Source organism: Ipomoea triloba, chromosome 10, assembly GCF_003576645.1.
Source record: "Ipomoea triloba cultivar NCNSP0323 chromosome 10, ASM357664v1".
Lineage (NCBI taxonomy): Eukaryota > Viridiplantae > Streptophyta > Magnoliopsida > Solanales > Convolvulaceae > Ipomoea > Ipomoea triloba.
Genome location: NC_044925.1, coordinates 8979612 through 8998282, shown reverse-complemented (window position 1 = coordinate 8998282; position 18671 = coordinate 8979612). Strand labels below are relative to the sequence as shown.

Sequence of the window (18671 nt, the reverse complement as noted above, 5' to 3'; positions counted from 1 at the left end):
AAATTAAGTATAATTATTTACTATATATATATATATATATATATATATATATATATATATATATATACATATACACTAGTATATCTATCATATACTATAAAATATAAAATAATATAACTATACAAATAAAATAATATAATTATAAAAATGATACCATAGGTACAAGGATTTAATGGTCCAAAAGAATATAACTCAAGACTCCAATGAACATGAACATAGAGATAAAGTTCAATGAACATGATTTAAGGATTGAATGAACATTAGGAAAGAAATAAAGATAGCTTCAGGAATTCAATTGGATAATAATATTTGGAACCAAAATCTCAAGTGTCACACTCTCACTTCATGAATCAAACCCTTTTAAATCAAACATGTTTTGTTAAATGTTTTCCTCCAACTTACTCCCATTCCGACTTGACATTCTATCTTCAAAATGATTTTTAGCTTCGGGGATGAAGCTTCTTTTAAGGGAGTGAATTGTGACACCCCAATATTTTAAAACAATCTTATTTTAATAAAATATTCTCAAAATATATGACTTGAAAACCTAAGACTTACCAAGAAAACTCTATTTCAAAAATTATACATATCTTAGCAAGTAATACACTTGAATTTGAGAAAATATTTATGTATTTACATATATTGAAATTTGAGACTTATACTAATACTTTTCTAAAACTACTTGGATAGTAAACCTCGTATACGTATTTGAAAACATTATGCATTTTTAGAAAGTATTTGATTTAAGAACTTTTGTTTAATAAATTATGTATTATTATACTATTTTTTAGAAAGGTTTATATCTTGAAAAACTTATGTATTAAGAGATATCATTATAAATATTTGTAAGTTCGGTAGAACTCTATTTTGAGAAAGCTAGCACTTGGTGATTTATGATATGGTTTTGTGACAAATGTATTATTTTAGTAGTTATATAAAAATTTATTATTTTAGAAAACATAATCTATGCTTATTTTTGGAGGATTTATCTACGTTAAATCTATATAAATGCTTACACCTATACACGTATACATGTGTATTTACTTTGAAAGGTCTATATGTTGCTTTTGGAGATAAAGTATTCTTTTGTATTTAAATGTATTTTTTGTGGGAAGATTTGAGGAAGTAAGGGCTTGAGACCTTATTAGATTTAAACTATATATACTCTAATATGGAGGTTAAATATTATTTTGGCTAAATAGACATGTATGTAATCTATTTTGGAGGACGAATACTACTTTTGAAATAAATTCTATTTTTGGTGGATATGTATACTATCAAGTTTTAATTTATACCCTACTTGATTTTAGAAGAAAATTATATCAAGTTTTAATTTATACCCTACTTGATTTTAGAAGAAAATTATATTTTGAATAGCCTGCAAGCAATGAAAATATTTGTAAAAGCTATTTTGAGGACTTATATTATTTTGGAAGGAATTGTATATGAAAATGTGTTATATTATGGAGGATGTATATACATACTATATTATGAGTAAATATATGAGATGTGATGATGATGGATGGTTGTGTAGTGGTGAGCTCCGACTCCTTTTAATGAGATTATATCTGGTAGAAAGCATCCTGGATATCTATTACATGTGGAGTAGCCTGGTAGAAAGCATCCTGGGTTAGTTGGACTAGTTACTACTCTTCTGGGTGGGGGAATCTGTAACACCCTAATTCTAGACCAAGATTAAAGATAGAAATAACAGGATTTAACTCATGATACTTTAACAAAAGATAGCGGAAGCAAAGTTCAATAGAATGGGGTGTTATGCCACATCTAGGGCCATATAGGCCTAAATGCTAAGGCAAGGTCTAAATCCATAAAAACAGAAACTAATCATCCATAATGCTAAATTATTATATAGTGAAGTCTAGCAAGGGCTCACAGGCCTCAAACGTCTAATAAAGGAAAACATAACTAGCCCAAAGAGAGGATAGGACTAATGCATACTAACGCGCTCGCGATATTGGTCCTACTCCATACCTGAAATCACATTTTAAAATAATTAGCAAAGGACACTAAGTAATTTCCCACTCTTACTTGTAAAGGTACATAAGTATATAATTTGATAATCAAATAAAGTAGGTTTTCAACGCACAAGAAGACCTCAAGGGACTCAAGCTCAATCAAGATAGCATGATACAACCAATAACTCACAACATGAGATAATGTCAAAAGAATAGCATTGAAACACAACAAGTGAGAAACTCCGTAACAAGAACTCAAGAAAAGAACATAAACCACCACAACTCAAGTCACAACCATAAGGATCAACAAAGTATACTCACGTACACCAACTCGAGAAGTACACATATATATATACACACATGCATAAAATATATAGGTCTTAGGCTTAGTTCCAACCTTACACCAAATCCAACCGAACACCTATCCATCCGAAACACCAGTCTAACCACAACACCAAGCGGAGCCGAAGCTCTCAACCTCTTATCCAATTTAGCTGAAGCTCATTACCACTTATCCAATTGAGCCGAAACTCATTACCTCCAATCCACAAGACAAAGTTCACATATCAACAATATCAAGGAGCCGAAGTTCAATTGCCTCCAATCCAAGGGTTTACACACATATATACAGAGTTTCAAGAATAACTTTCTAAGAATCCAAAGATCAATATATACATATCAAAGATCATAGTCAACTTCCAAAGGAGAATTTACATATATACATATCCATATATGAACAAACACTGATATTGATACTTCCAGTAAGAACAAGAATACGAGGACAAGGATTCCAATGAATACTCAACATAGATATCAAGAATGATGATTTAGAGTAGCATAATACTCAACAACTGAAGCAAAGGACTTACAGATATCTCAACAGACTTACAATGAACCAAAAGCCAATCAATAATGAACAGGAGGGCAAATTACGTACTGGAAACAAAATACCAACTCAACCAACGGTAGAGCCAGGCGGTAGACTCACGCCCGTTACACTCACCCGCACGCTCAAACGGTAGGGATAGACGGTCAACACACCATCGCCACCTACACCTACACCCACAATACACCTTCCGGTCGCACTCCACGGTGAACACGAGATCGTGAAAGGCTATCGTTAGGCCAAGAATACAGTAGACACGAATCAGACAGAACATCAGACAACATTCCAGACTTTGAATACACAGGCCTATTTCCAAAAGCCAAGAACAATATGAAATCCCTCAATCAAAACATTAAACACAAGGATGCAATAACAACCAATATAACTCAAGAATAGCACAATAGATCTTCAAGAGCAAGATTCATCACAAGAATAGTCACAAATATACTCAGGGGTTTCATCATAACTCTAAATTAGTCATATAATGGAGTGAAAAGTAGGTTTGCAAGACATGGAAAATTACCTCTTGTAGCTAGGTAAAATCACAAAAACCTTCCAATGATCACCCTAGCATGCCATCTCCACCTTGATCATCTAGGAACCCAAAAACCCCAAGACAACCATAAGAGAAAGCTATAAATATTGAGAAATAAGGGTAGAAAATGCAATAGAGGGGCTGATCTTACCAAATCCTAGCTTGGAGGGTCCTAAAAGATGGAAATTTACTTATTTCTCTTGAAGTATGAAGAAGATGAATTTCTATGGCCTAAGGGGATGAAAATGGCGTGAGAAAATGAAGAAGAGGGGGTGGTGGTGGGAGAGTGTAGAATATTATGTCAGCTTATCGTATATGGATAAGATATTCTAGGTGTAATTATATACATATATTTATATGTACACTAGGTTAGAAGAAATAAGGCATGGGCCCTTATAAAATAGAAAGTGGGTTATTCCTTTTATATAAAAGTTATAATGGAAACAAGGTTTAGTTTATTCATGAATTTCAGCCAAATAGAATTTAATATACTTACATATGCATAAGGGGAATAAAAGCCCTAGATCAAATATCCTTATGCATTATTTATGAGAATTGGGCTTCTAGAACAAATTGCATATTCTAGGAGTTGCCCATTAAATCAAGGGATTGGGTTAAATTAAATAATAACTCCTTAGGAAAAATGATTTACTAGAATAATATGGGTTAAATTATTTCGGGGGTGTCACATAAGCCCATTAGGGGGTGTGCACACAAGCCCATTAGGAGGTGTGCACACTTAAGATTTTAGTTCTTTATCCCACGAAAGGGACAAATTTGCGGAGTGGCCGGTAGAGTGGATTACTGTGTCACTAGGGCTTAGGTGATCTAAGACCCTTCGTCCCTTTCACTTTATATATATGAGAGTATGTGGTTGGGAGGGACAAACTTGTGGAGTGCTCGATAGAGTAGATTACCGTAGCAAAAGGGCTTAGTTGATCTAAGACCCTTCGTCCCTTCCTTTTATATATATATATATATATATATATATATATATATATATATGAGAGTATACAGATATGTGAAATCTCGTGAGTGATAGTTATAATATTGCTCCATATGTATATGTGATACTTGGAAAAGTGTTTTTGAGAAAATGATGTGAACTACTCCATATCTATGATTATTGATATATGTATATATATGTTTTCGAAGATGACTTTAAGAAAGTCTATATCTTGAAATGATTATGGGATAAGTAAACTATATGTTGTTATGAATTCCTCCACACACACACACACACACACACACACACACACAAACACACACACACACACACACACACATACATACTTTGGAAATGTTTTATAAGAAGTGATGCGCTATATTCCTCCATACTTGATTTATACATATCTATACTATACTTGAAAATGCTTACGAGCAAAGAATATGTTTTCATATTACTATTACGTTGAGAAGTTATCCCGTGAGATGTTATTTGGAAATCCTCCCTACTTATATGAAATAGTATATGTTTGGAGAAAGTATTATGTCTTGAGTGGCTTATAATATTTATACCATAAAGGCTTATAATAATTATGCTATGTTTTGAATATATGTATTATGATTATGATGCCTTAAAAATCATGAATGCTATTATTTTGAAATTTATTAACCATTATGTAAGATGAAATTATTCTTTTCATGGAGTATACTACGGTTATGGTGCTTACTTTATCTTTGAGGAAATTGTTTTGAGGAAATGCTATGATACTTATATTTGGTGTTGAGTTAAAACTACTCTACTAAAGTTATATACCTTTATGTATGTTTATTTTGGGTGGTTACTAGTACTTAGTGTGATACTCAACATCGGTAGAACCTTATGTATGATGTCGAGAGAAAACTATTTAACCAAAAGTTGTGTTATAGTGGTGGGTATTACTACTTGGGGTTATAACTAAATTTTGAACTATTGTGTCTAATAAAATCGATTTTGGTATTAAGCGCATTGTTTTGGATAAAATCCTTTGGAATTGTCTCTAAGCGTCTTGATCTTGTTTCAAAAAGCTATTCAGTAAATGAGTCTCCTTTTTCTTAAACTTCTACCTTTGTGTATGGTTACTTGATATGAACCTAGTCTAAGGTTCACATAAAGATGGGATATTTTCCAAAGGAAGCTCTCAATGCATGTATAGAGATAGATATTATACCTTAGAACTCACGAGAAACCCTTAGTCCCGAATCTTCATAAGACTTAGAAGAATCACACTGTAGTTTCAAGTACCTCGATGATGCAATCTTAAATCAACTAGAGCTGGATCTAGTTTCCTTCGATTCAAAAAACGAGTCCACGAACCTAAATCTAAGGTTGAAGAAAGGAAGATTGATTCGAGTCCACGAATTAGTTTGCTAGTCGAGTCCACGAACTAGCCACTAATTGAGTCCATAGTTAGCCATAAGGTTTCTTACACAAGTGTAAAGAAAAAATTGAGAATTTTATTGAATGGAAGCGTGCTGAAAACTACTATGGATGCGCCCTATTTAAAGGTATAGGGAACAACATTGTAACCCTAAATACAATGGGAAAAAGAGTCCTAAACCTAATCCAGAATGCAAGTAAATATAGTCCGGTTTAGAAAGGGATTTAAGATATCCTTCCTAAATACAAACTAGTGTTTTCTCTTTCATGCCAAACAATTTAAAATAATGATAAAAAAAAATAATAGGGTTGATTTGGGCTTAATTTAATTTCCAAAATCAGCACTTAAACAATTATAAAAAGCCTTGAGTTCTTCTTCATCTTTTGCAATTGGGCATGACTTGGATTTCCCCCATCTTTGAACATAACCAATGAAGAGTTGCCTTAATTGTTTGGATTTGGGACTTGTGATTGGCCTAATTGATACACTTAATAGATCTTCGTTATGTTGGATCGCATCATCCTCCCTTTCTTGAAAATGATTCGACCTCAAATCTTATAAGCATTGTCTTTGATCCGTGATATCACTTGAAATGGCCCACTATAATTCTTTCCTCTATCAAATGGAATTATTCTTGGGCTTTCTTGTTTCTTCCAGCAATCATGCCTTAAGGATGTAGTGATGGGCCTTGTGATGAGCACACTATGGACCCTTATTGGATTCCATGTGTGTTGGTTCTTGTTATTCCCCCCTTCTTGAAAACGATTCGTCCTCGAATCCAAATCTTCAATGAAAGACAAATAAGCAAGCTCACTTTGTGCTTTATCACGCGCATGCAACTTCCTCTTGGGATGCTTGACATGAGTTGATCTAATTAACTTTATCCTTCTTTTCTCTTACTTACTATCCTTTTTAGTTACCAAGAGAGGCTGCACTTTGACACCTTGGCCTGGTCCTTTCAATTGTATCACTGATTGTGGTCCCTTTGTTTGGTTACAAACTGAGTTAGAGGATTGGAGTGGCGACTCCAATTCCAAACGTGGAGGTTCCACTTTGATCTCTTTTATTTCTTCTTTCTTCAAGGCTAGTTTGAGAGCTTGCTTCAACCTTAGGTGAATTTCTTCTACTTGTTTTGGAAGGAGAGGCTTAAGCATGTGCATAAATCCATTGTAGGTGACATTGCATGTGTAGTTGAGTTCATTATAGTAAAAATATATACCATGTTGCCATGACCTTCCAAGTAAAATATGTGCAGTACAGATTGGCACAACATCACATAGAACCTTATCATAATACTTGTCAATACAAAAGGAATAAAAGCTTGTTTAGTCACTCTCACGTCCCTTGAATCAATAAGAATATATGGTTGGGAGTGCTCGATAAGAGGTAACTTAAGGTAGTCCACCATGGCTACACTAGCCAAATTCATACAACGATCTGAGTTGATAATGATAAGGTATCCCTTTCCATGAATGTTTCCCCTAGTATAGAGTGGTGGTTGAACTTGCTGAGGGTGTTGTTCCAGATTAGTTATTCGAGTGCTTAACCCTTCCATGGCAAAGGCTAGAGCATCTATTTTTTGCTCTAATATCTGAGGTGGGTTTAGAACCATAATTTTTGGGAGGTTTTTTTTTATGTATATAAGAAATGAAAAGTAAGATAGGAATATAAGAAATGAAAAGTAAGATAGGAATTATGTGTTTTTTTTAAATAAAACTTAGAAAACCTAGGGGACCAAATTTGTAATGATTATGAGATAAACATAGGCTCTGATACCAAATTAATATGAACCTAGTCTAAGGTTCACATAAAGATGGAGTATTGAGAGCTTCCTCGATGACTAGGTTCTGATACCAAATTTGTAATGATTATGAGATAAACCTAGGCTCTGATACCAAATTGATATGAACCTTAGACTAGGTTCACCCTTAGACCTCACGAGAAACCCTCAAAGACTTAGAAGAATCCCACTTTAGTTTCAAGTACCTCGATGATGCAATCTTAAATCAACTAGAGTTGGATCTAGTTTTCTTCGATTCCAAGAACGAGTCCACGAACCTATATCTAAGGTTGAAGAAATGAAGATTGATTCGAGTCCACGAATCAGTTTGCTAGTCGAGTCCACGAACTAGCCACTAATTGAGTCCACAATTAGCCATAGGGTTTCTTACACAAGTGTAAAGAAAAACTTAAGAATTTTATTGAATGAAAGCGTGCTGAAAACTATTATGGATGTGCCCTATTTATAAGTGTAGGGAACAACATTGTAACCCTAAATACAATGGGAAAAAGAGTCCTAAACCTAATCCAGAATGCAAGTAAATATAGTCCGGTTTGGGAAGGGATTTAAGAAATCCTTCCTAAATACAAACTAGTGTTTTCTCTTTCATGCCAAACAATTTAAAATAATAAGGTTGATTTGGGCTTAATTTAATTCCCAAAATCAGCACTTAAACAATTATAAAAAGTCTTGAGTTCTTCTTCATCTTTTGCAATTGGGCATGACTTGGAGTTCCCCCCATCTTTGAACATAACCAATGAGAGTTGTCTTAATTGTTTGGACTTGGGCATTGTGATTGGCCCAATTGATAGACTTAATGGATCTTCGTTATGTTGGATCGCATCATCACTTCATTTTGAAAACCTCTCTATAGCGTTGGCTAGAAAGTGTGAGTGGTACTTGAAGTGCTAAAACCTATTTTGATTATAAAACTATTTTGAAAACTATAAATGTAAGTATTTTACGCGGTGGAGTAGGATTTTACTTAGCATTTCTCGCTAATTCTTTAATTGTTTTTCAGGATCTGGGTTTTGTGGCTTGTTCCGAGAGCACGGCATAGAACTAGTTACTCCTTGGAGATGGCTCTTAGTTTAATGGTTTAGTTAGAATTTGATCTAATTGTATTATAGTTGATTTTTATTATGGATAGTGAGCCTTTGCATTATGGATTGTTGGTTGGAATCTTTGTAGCCTGTGCGTTTGGGGCTTGTGAGTTGGCCCAAGAATGGCATAGCACCCCTTAGTTTAAGTTTTAATTTTAGCTTCCGTATCTATTTTTAATATGGTTAGTAAGAAAAATAGTTTTTTTTGGATTACTCAGGCTTTTAAATTCGGGGGTGTTACAAAGGGGTACTACGTGATAAACATTATTTTTATAGTTAATTTTTGCAAATTCTTTTTATAATTCATTTATAAAAATCGGAGCTATAGTTGGAGCTGAAAAGTATAAAAGGGGTGCGAAATCGAAGAAGGCAACAAGGAATCACACAGCATCTTGACACCAAAACTTGCTTCGGAGCATTCCGTTCGGTCGGGGTTCGACTTCAGAAACTCCAGGCAGTGTTTGATCCAGGAACTTCGATTTTGTTCTGCTTCGGTGGCGGAATTTTATTCTTCGAAGGTAGCTTCCAATAATTCTTCCGCAATAATTTCCTGGGCAAGCATACTTTTGTTTTTTTTTTTTTTCCTTTTCATTGTTTTGAATTTTCTTCCAGTACATTTTATTTGTGGGTGAATTTGCGTAGCTTTTCATAATTCATTCCAATTCATTTAATTTGCCTAGTAAGTTGTATTGTTGATTCAGAGTATTTTTCGTACACTGCACTTTTGGGTTAGGTTGAGTTGCTCACTGCTAATTATTGATGACATTGCTTAAGGAGATTATAGCTATTAATCTCTCAAGGATGAATTGTTAATTGTTTCCTTCTAGGAATATGATGACGTTACCGAACAACATTTTGTAGTGATATAAGTTAGCATTGCCAACTCGGTTAAGTTTTGTCCTATGATTTTGTAATGAGATTAACTATGTTTAAATCTGGTCAATCCTAGCATAGGTTAATCTATGAGGAAATTAATTCAGTAAAAATCATGCCTTTTAGTTCCATGCTCTGTAGGATCAATGAATAAATAACCTGGTTGTCTTGTTGGGTTATTCATTTGGTTCTTATACCCGGGTATGGCATAGTTCTTTTAGGACCTAATGGATTTTAATTATTTGAATAAGTGCATTAAGCATACGAATGATTAAAGCACATAATTGAATCTGGACGCCATACGGATTAGTCATATTAAAGAAAAGAACGAACCCTTAGTTGAGTTTGCAAGGTTAAACGTTTCTACAAAATTAGTAATGGTATTGAACTCATATTCCTAAGATTTTTATTATTATGTTATCTATTAAGTTGCCTGTTATTTGAGTTACTTTCCCTTAAATTATGTTTACTTTTGATTTAATTTTCTTAATTCTTTAAAATTATTCCTTCAAATTTTAAGTTTATTAATTGCTTAGTACTATTTCGTATGGGTTTGACCCTTGCCTTTGCACACTATTACTACAGTAATTCTTGCACTTGCGAGGACTATATAAACTTGTCCATCAATTTTTGGCACCGTTGCTGGGGAATTATTTATTGTGCAATTTTTTTCCTTTTGCTTAATATTACTTTCAAAAAAAATTTGCTTAATATTTGTTTAGTTTAATTTTTTTTTCTAATTTACTCTTGATTATTTGTCTAATTTTGCTTATCTATTTGTTTCCTTGTTTATTTTTGTCGTTATTTTATTTTATGCATGGTCATCGTTCTTTAAAACCTAAATTGTTGCCTTTAGACGACAACATTGATAGCAAAAGAAAAGACAAAATAAAAAAAAGTATTAATTTTTGAAAACCCAGTTTTTGAACCACAAGAAACAACAATGACTGCTCTTCCTCAACCCAACCCTAAGCTGATGAAAGACTTTGGTAGGCCCGAAGTAGGAACCTCACCTTCTTGTATAGTGCTTACTAGTGCAGTCAGGAATTATGAGCTAAACACGGTCCACTACAACCAGTTGCCCTCTTTACACGGTTCAGCAAGTGAGGATGCCCTAACTTTCATTCAGGATTTCTACGGGATAGTCCTAAACTTCCCGTTAAATGACTTGATTAAAGAAAAACTAAGGATGAGGTGTTTCCTGTACACCTTAAAAGACGCAGCTAAGACATGGTTTATGTGTCTCACGCCGGGGTCCCTTCAGATATGGCCGGAGGTGTACAATAAGATCATAGGTAAGTTCTATTCCCATGTTAAAATTGCAGAATTAAGAAGAAAAATTGCGACTTTCTCGCAAACTGAAGGTGAGTCGTTCCATGAGGCATGGGAAAGGTTCAAAATGTTAGTCATTCAATGCCCCATCATGGCTACCCATTGGAGCTGCAAAATCAATCTTTCTATGGTTTGACCCAAGCTAGCCAGTCAATGGTTGACAATGCGGTTGGAGGTGCCATGGGAGAAAAAACTGCGGAGGAAACCTTAGCATTGTATGAAATGCTAGGTACAAACTCCTAGCAAAACAAGCGTAAGAGAACGAACACAAGGTATGTATAAAGTTAACTCAAATACTGAATTGACAATTCAGGTGTTTGAGTTATCAAAACAAATGAAAAACATGTGTTCTATGATGGGTATGAAGCAAAATAATGCATTTATGATTGACGAAAATGATTATGAACACGTCAATGCAATGAATATTTTTGATCAAAGGCCTAGAAATGACCTGTATTCTATTTAGTATTCTACAAAATTAGTAATGGTATTGAACTCATATTCTTAGGATTTTATTATTCTGTTATCTGTCAAGTTCCCTGTTATTTGAGTTACTTTCCCTTAAATTCTCTGGTTACTTTTGATTTAATTTTCTTAATTCTTTAAAATTATTCCTTCAAATTTCAAGTTTATTAATTGCTTAATACTAATTCTGTGTGGGTTTGACCCTTGCCTTTGCACACTATTACTACAGTAATTCGTGCACTTGCGAGAACTATATTAAATTGTCCATCAATTTTTGACAGCGTTGGTGGGGAATTATTTACTGTGCAATTTTTTTTTCCTTTTTGCTTAATATTACTTTCAAAAAAATTTGCTTAATATTTGTTTAGTTTAGTTTTTTTTTTCCAATTTATTCTTGATTATTTGTCTAATTTTGCTAATCTATTTGTTTCCTTGTTTATTTTTGTCGTTATTTTATTTTATGCATAGTCATCGTTCTTTAGAACCTAAATTGTTGTCTTTAAACGACAACACTGAAAACAATGTTAAAGAAAACACCACTTCTAAAGAAACTGAAATAGTTAAAAACTTGAAATTTGATGATGATGTCAATAAGGATGAACCTAAATTGCATAAATCTGATGATCCTTATGTGCCCCATAAGCCTTATGTTCTTCCCGTTCCATTTTCTGGTAGATTAAAAAATTCAAAATTTGATAAATCTTTTTCTGAAATTTATGATTTGTTGTCAAAAGTGAATGTGAACCTGCCTTTGTTGGATACGATTAAAAATATCCCTACCTTGCTATGTTTTTAAATGAACTGAACACTAGAAAGCGTAGGTATAAGCATAATGAAAAAGTTCTAATGTCTAAAACTGCGAGTGTTGTTTTACAAACTGACTTGCCCACAAAATTAGAAGACCCCAGTAGTTTCATAATAACTATTACAGTGGGGAATTCTAAGAAAGAAAAAGCAATGCTTGATTTAGGGGCAAGCATTAATAAAAAGTGTTTAGAAGATGTTCTTATCCAAGTTGATAAATTAATAATTCCTGCTGACTTTGTTGTTTTAGACATAGATAAAAAGTGTAATCATGAGCAGAACATGCCTATTTTGCTTGGTCGACCTTTCATGGCCACAACAAAGACAATGATTGATGTCCAGAATGGAAAATTAACCATGACTGTCCTTGATGAAATTCTTGAATTTTTCATTATGAAATCAATGAAATTGCATAAAAACAATAATAATCATTGCTTTGCTATAGATGTTTTAGATTCAATATTTTCTGTTGAGTTTTTATATGAATATCCGTTGAAGGTCGAGACTAATGAAGTGGAACCCCACCAAAGTCCAATAAAAGAGGGGAGTGTTGAAGGAGATTCAGTTACAGGCTATTTGGAGCAAATCAAAGAAAAACACCATCCCTCAATTGAAGGTGAAGTTCCACCCAAGTTGGAATTAAAACTTCTTCCTAATTCTTTAAAATATGCTTTCTTAGGTCCAAATAAAACTTATCCTGTAATAATTGCCTCTATCCTTCCACATGAACAAGAAAAAAATCTGCTAGAGGTATTAAAAAATATAAAGGTGCAATTTGTTGGATAGTAGGAGATATTAAAGGAATAAGTTCAACCGTTTGTGTGCACCGGATCTTACTTGAAGAAGGATCAACTCTTGTCCGTCAACCTTAGCACAGGTTAAATTCAAATATGAAGGAGGTTGTACGGGCAGAAGTCTTAAACTTGTTGGACTCATGTATTATTTACCCATTTTCATACAGTAAATGGGTAAGTCCAATTCAAGTTGTGCCAAAAAATCTGTAATTATTGTGGTCACTAATGAAAAACTATGAACTAATCCAAACTAGAACAATAGTTAGGTGACACATGTGCATATATACGGAAAACTAAATGCTGCCACTAAAAAAATCATTTTCCTTTGCCCTTTATTAACCAAATGTTAACTAAAAAAATCTGGAATTACTGAGGTCTGCGAATTTCTTCCAAATCCTGTTTCTTGTTTCCTTTCCTTCCTTAGGTAATTTCCTTTGCTTTCAAAATTGATCCAAAACATTCCAAAATCATTCCTTTGCTACTCGTTTTAGGCAGTTGCACCTGTAGACACCAAATATATAAAAGAGTATCAATTTCCTATTAAGAATTAGGCAATTACTATCGAAATCAACTAAAATAGGGAGTGAATAATGGTTTAGAATCAAAGACATCACCGGTGAAGAAGGCTTTGTGACTACTTTATTAAGTTGGCTGGTTAGTTCTGGAACGGATGATAAAGTTCTTAATATGGCTATTTGTTGGAGTGTGTGGAAAGGTAGGAATGTTCTTGTGTGAAATAATAAGGTTTGGGATCCAAAAAGACTAAAAATTGAGGCTAATAATAATTGTTGTCATATTGGCAGGAAGATTTGGGGAGTGGTACGACTGCTACTTTGCATGGAAATCTGCCTACGTTGGCACAGATTGTCATTGCCAAAGATACAATGCAAGTGTTTGTTAATGCTGCGATTTTTCCCGACACGGGAGATGCTTATTTTGGGGTTTTTGTCCAGAGTGGTAGCGGTTGTTTTGTGGCTGCTAAGAACGGACCCGTTCGTTGTATGGGAGATCCGCATATAGCTGAGACTCTTGCAATTAAGGAAGCTTTGTCATGGGTGGAAGATCGAGGTTTCACCAAGGTAGCCGTGTTTTCTGAATGTCAGGTCGTGTGCATATCGCTGAATGGTACGTCGCCGGATTTATCGTATGCAGGTTGTGTGATGAGCGAGTGCCGTGAGTTAAAACGATATTTTGAGGAAGTGTCTATTCAGTTTGTGTCTCGATCAGTGAATAAGTTTGCTCATGCTTTGGCTTGGGCTACTCGTTCTCAAACTGGTCCTTTATGTTGGTTATCGTCTTTTTCTTCATGTGTTGATCATTTATTATAATAACATGAGTTTTGGTTTGTTTTAAAAAAAATAAACACAATATATATAATAATCTAACATACATAATATTCTAACACAATATAATAATCCAACATTTAATCTATCATAATAAATATCTTGTAATTCCATCTAAAACACATAATAAAAGTTTATATGCACTCATTCACAAAATATTCTATCCATAACGTCTATATCTCATCTATTTTGTCCACACAATGAAATTGAAGTTTATATGCACTTGAGCGATATGCGTTTCATGTCGCCAAGAAGGAAGAAAAAATCGGAGATGACATTTTACTCATTTGTATTGCATTGATCGTAGATATTACCTTATTCAATCTAGAAGCAATCCATTTTCACATCTGTGATATCGAGTTGTGTTAGGAATATAGTGTAATTGTTTTGATGAACCAAATATGTATTTTAGACCCCCTATTTTATTTTGAGTCTAGCAACATTTTATGTCCAAAGTCAAAGCCTAGTCAAAATTAGCAACGACGGTTTGAAATTTACAATAGAGTATAAAATTATTTTATACTTGTAAGTCGTTTGCTTCCACTAAATAAAAATAGAAGAAGTGGAAAAATGATCGAGCTCCGGAGTTATCTTCGTCGCTAATGTCACAAGTTCAAGCCCCGAATTAATTCTTTTGGAGGAATTAATTTATCAAGGAAGAGGATGACTAGCACAAGTCAAAATTGAAGAAGTCAAAATTGAATGAGTTCTCTCACAAATCAATTTTAAGGAAGAGGTTGACAGCTCAATCAGGATGACATCGATCAGGATGACCTCAATTAATTGAAATCAGGATGAGTCTCAAATCAATTTGATCAGGATGACATTTGAGATCGAGGGGATGACATTGAAGAGGATGAGGTTGACATTGCAAGATTGGAGAGGATGAGATTCAAATCGAGTAAAGGATGACATTCAATCGAGAAGAGGATGACTTCAATCAATCGAAGGAGAAGAGGCTGACTTTCCAGAAATAGAAAGAAAATCAGGATGAGGATGACCTCAATTCCAAATCAAGATGAGGACAACTTCCAAATTAGGAAACAAGATGACCTCAATTCAATTTTAGGATGAGGATGACTTCCGAATCTGGAAAGAAAATGAATGCACCAGTGAGAAGAAATTCAAAGGAGGTAAATCAAATACTTTATACTTGGAGCTGATTTAACTTACGAAAAAGTCAATGATTTTTTCGGTGGAAATTATTTATAGCTCAAGCAAGAGTCACGGAGTGAATTATTGAAAAGAAGTGTTTGATTTGTCAAAATCATAAGTGAACAAGTCAAATGTTCACACTACCAGAAGGTGCAAGAAGTCAAGATTGGAGGCTACAAGTTACAAGGCTCATACTTGTCAGATTATTAGAAGACTTTTGAAGGGATAAGCAAGCAAAATTCAAATTCATCTGACAGAGCCTACCAAGGACATTTATTATTACAGATCAAGCTAGAAGAGCTATCAAATCAAGTGAACGTTCAAGTTTGAATTTTCACAACGGGCAAATAACTTTTTCAAGTTATAAAAGGAGACAGACTTGAGGATGAAGATATGAACCTGTGAACAGAACTTGCGGATCATTTTATGAGAAAAAATACGAAGTATTGCAAAACACAAGAATAGCAAGTTCTTGAGCTACAAACGTGAAAATACAAGTCTGAGAAGAGAGAAGAAAAATATTTTCTTTGTGAAACCCATTTCTACTGAGTGTAGAAAATTGAGTGTAGCTTTGTGCGAGACACTCGGGAGTGTAGCTTTGTGCGAGACACTTGGAGGACTAAGTGTAGCTTTGTGCAAGACACTTGGTTGTGGGAGCGTAGCTGGGTGCGAGATGCTCGGGAACGTAGCTTTGTGCGAGACGTTCGGGTTGGAGTGTAGCTTTGTGCAAAACACTCGGAGAAGTGCTTGTGTAGCACTTGAAGTTTCACTATTGTATCTGGGTGATTGAAGATAGTGGAACCTTCCTTGGAGTTTAAGGAAGAAGTGGAGTAGGAAAATTACACCATCTCCGAACCACTATAAATCTCTCTGTCTCTTTACTTTACTTGCAGTAGCTTTACTTTTTGCAAACTGATATGAGCTAACTCATTTACTATTCATATCATATTTATCTTATTATCTGGGTTTGTGTGAAAGCACTTTTGCATGCAAGATATATCCTTATCCTGACACATCTTCTATCTTGCTATCTTTCTTTCACAACCCATTTCACACGTGTAATTCAAATTACACATCTGGGTTTGCATGTGTATCAAACTTCATACACTTATTATTTGATATATTCTAAGTGTTTCTAACGTTTTGCATGCAGATTATCTCTTCATATTTGCGCTGATTATTTTATAGCACTTTACCGTATCGTTATTTCCGCTGTGCAATTCAAGTTGAATTTATTCACTTGAATTACTTCTGTTAAAGTGTTATAATATTTTGAATTGTTTGAAAAGTCTATTCACCTCCCCCCCCCCCCCNCCCCTCCTAGACTTTTCCTACCCTATCGGGACCAACAAGTTGCAATATCTCAGCTCTACATCCCAGCATGACCCTATACTACAAGATACAACATCAGTTACAATTTTCACATTTCCTTTATTGGATCATACTTGTGTGAGACCGTCTCACGAATCTTTAGAGACGATTCGATTAGGGCCAAAATGCAAATGTAATACTTATAGTAGCAAATGTAATACTAAATCAAAAATAAAATAGTTGTTACTTATAAAGGAAAATGTAATACTTTTATATTTTGATATAAAAGTATTACTTTTTTTCATCAAACGTAATATATTTTAACTTATGAGTAATATTGCACTTATAAAGGAAAATGTAATACTTTTGATGAAAAATGTAATACTTTTACATCAAAATATAAAAGTATTACATTTTTCTTCAAAAGTATTACATTTTTTAATATAAATAATAAACATTTTATTCTTGATTTAGTGTTACATTTGCTTGTATAAGTATTACATTTCATCTTAATTGACCCGACTCGTCTCACAGATAAAAATCTGTACAACGATCTCACACAAGTTTTTGCTCTTGTGTATTACGGTGTATTTGATTAATGAAATTTTTGTAGTTATCATTAATAACATCATTAATAAGCAAGGAGAAGGCCCCAATATAATGGACACCATGAATAATGCCATGTCCAACTTGAGTGCAACAGCCCAAAGTTAAGCCCATAAAGATGGACATCATATATGTGAGCTGTAGATTTAAAATATCATAATTGGGTCTAAATCTCTTAGTGAATATAGTGGGCTTGTAGTGTGTTTCATGTACCAGATCAAAATTAGCCATTCATATATAATTCAAAACTTCTGTGATTTGGAATTGACCCTTGGAATGTTGGATAATAGAAAGATCAATTTCAATTTCAGTTTGTTAGCCGACACAAATTTGTCTGAGATCGTCTCATATATCCTTGTCCATAAGACTGATTGGGTCGTAGACAATCGGATATATTGAGTTATAAGTATTACAATACTTATCATTAATAATAATAAATTTATCCTAAATAGTATCACAATTCCACATATAAGTATTACAATATCTATCATAAGTATTACAATATTTACATTAGAATTACACTTTGTAAATATCACAACACTAAACAGTATAACAATTTCACATATAAATAATACAATATCAATTATAAGAAGTTGTTTATTTATTTCAAATTAGTATTAAATTTTCTATAATAAGTATTATGATTTCTACCATAAGTACCAAACAATTATACTAAATTGGACAAATCTCACAGATCAAAATTCGTAAGACAAGCCTCGCACAAATGTTACTCATTAGCAATAAGTTATACCATTTTTTTTTATTTAAGGGCGTAAGGTTGAATATTTTAAGTTTTACCGATTTTTATTCTAAAATTTTCAAAACTTAATTGAGGCCAAGAGTTGTCCGAATTTTCAATTCACATTACAAGAAAATCCACGATTAACGGAGCGTTTGGTCGGAGAGAACTATAATTTCATTTTCACTTAATTTTTACCCAATTCTGAAGACAAGCTAAATTTTTTAGTCCAGTTGGAGGGAATTGTAATTCTACGGAATTGTAATTCCCTCATTTTTCATGAAATTAGAATCCCATAGCCCTCCCTGAAATTTTAATTTCGTGAATTTTAAGAAAAAAAAAAGATAATTCTGAGACAAAATTACTCCTCTCTCTTCTAACCTAAAATCGATGTTTGACATTCCCTTCTAGATTATAGCGTTGTGAACAAGAAAAAGTGAACAAAGAATGTATTTGAATTTCAAAGTGCGCGAGTACAAGATCCCTATCAAGAAAATCCTCTGATTCTTCACTTGGTTTACTTGACTTGAAACTTTGACAGAAGGGCCTCCGGAATGCAACTTTGTGCTTCAATGAAGCTTTGTTGCTTGATCTTCGTTGAATGGC

General features: G+C 33.7%; 1 long non-coding RNA gene and 1 other non-coding gene across 2 annotated transcripts; both read right to left on the bottom strand.

The window, feature by feature from the left end:
- Positions 1 to 1704: 1704 nt before the first annotated feature.
- LOC116032810 lies at positions 1705 to 3680 on the bottom strand. Its single transcript, XR_004100792.1, has 3 exons — positions 3549 to 3680; positions 3386 to 3456; positions 1705 to 1992 (listed from the first exon to the last, which is right to left on the bottom strand). It is a non-coding gene; the product is annotated as an uncharacterized LOC116032810 (long non-coding RNA).
- A 7160-nt stretch (positions 3681 to 10840) lies between these two features.
- Positions 10841 to 10946, bottom strand: LOC116033739. The gene has a single exon (XR_004100911.1). It is a non-coding gene; the product is annotated as a small nucleolar RNA R71 (small nucleolar RNA).
- Positions 10947 to 18671: the final 7725 nt, after the last annotated feature.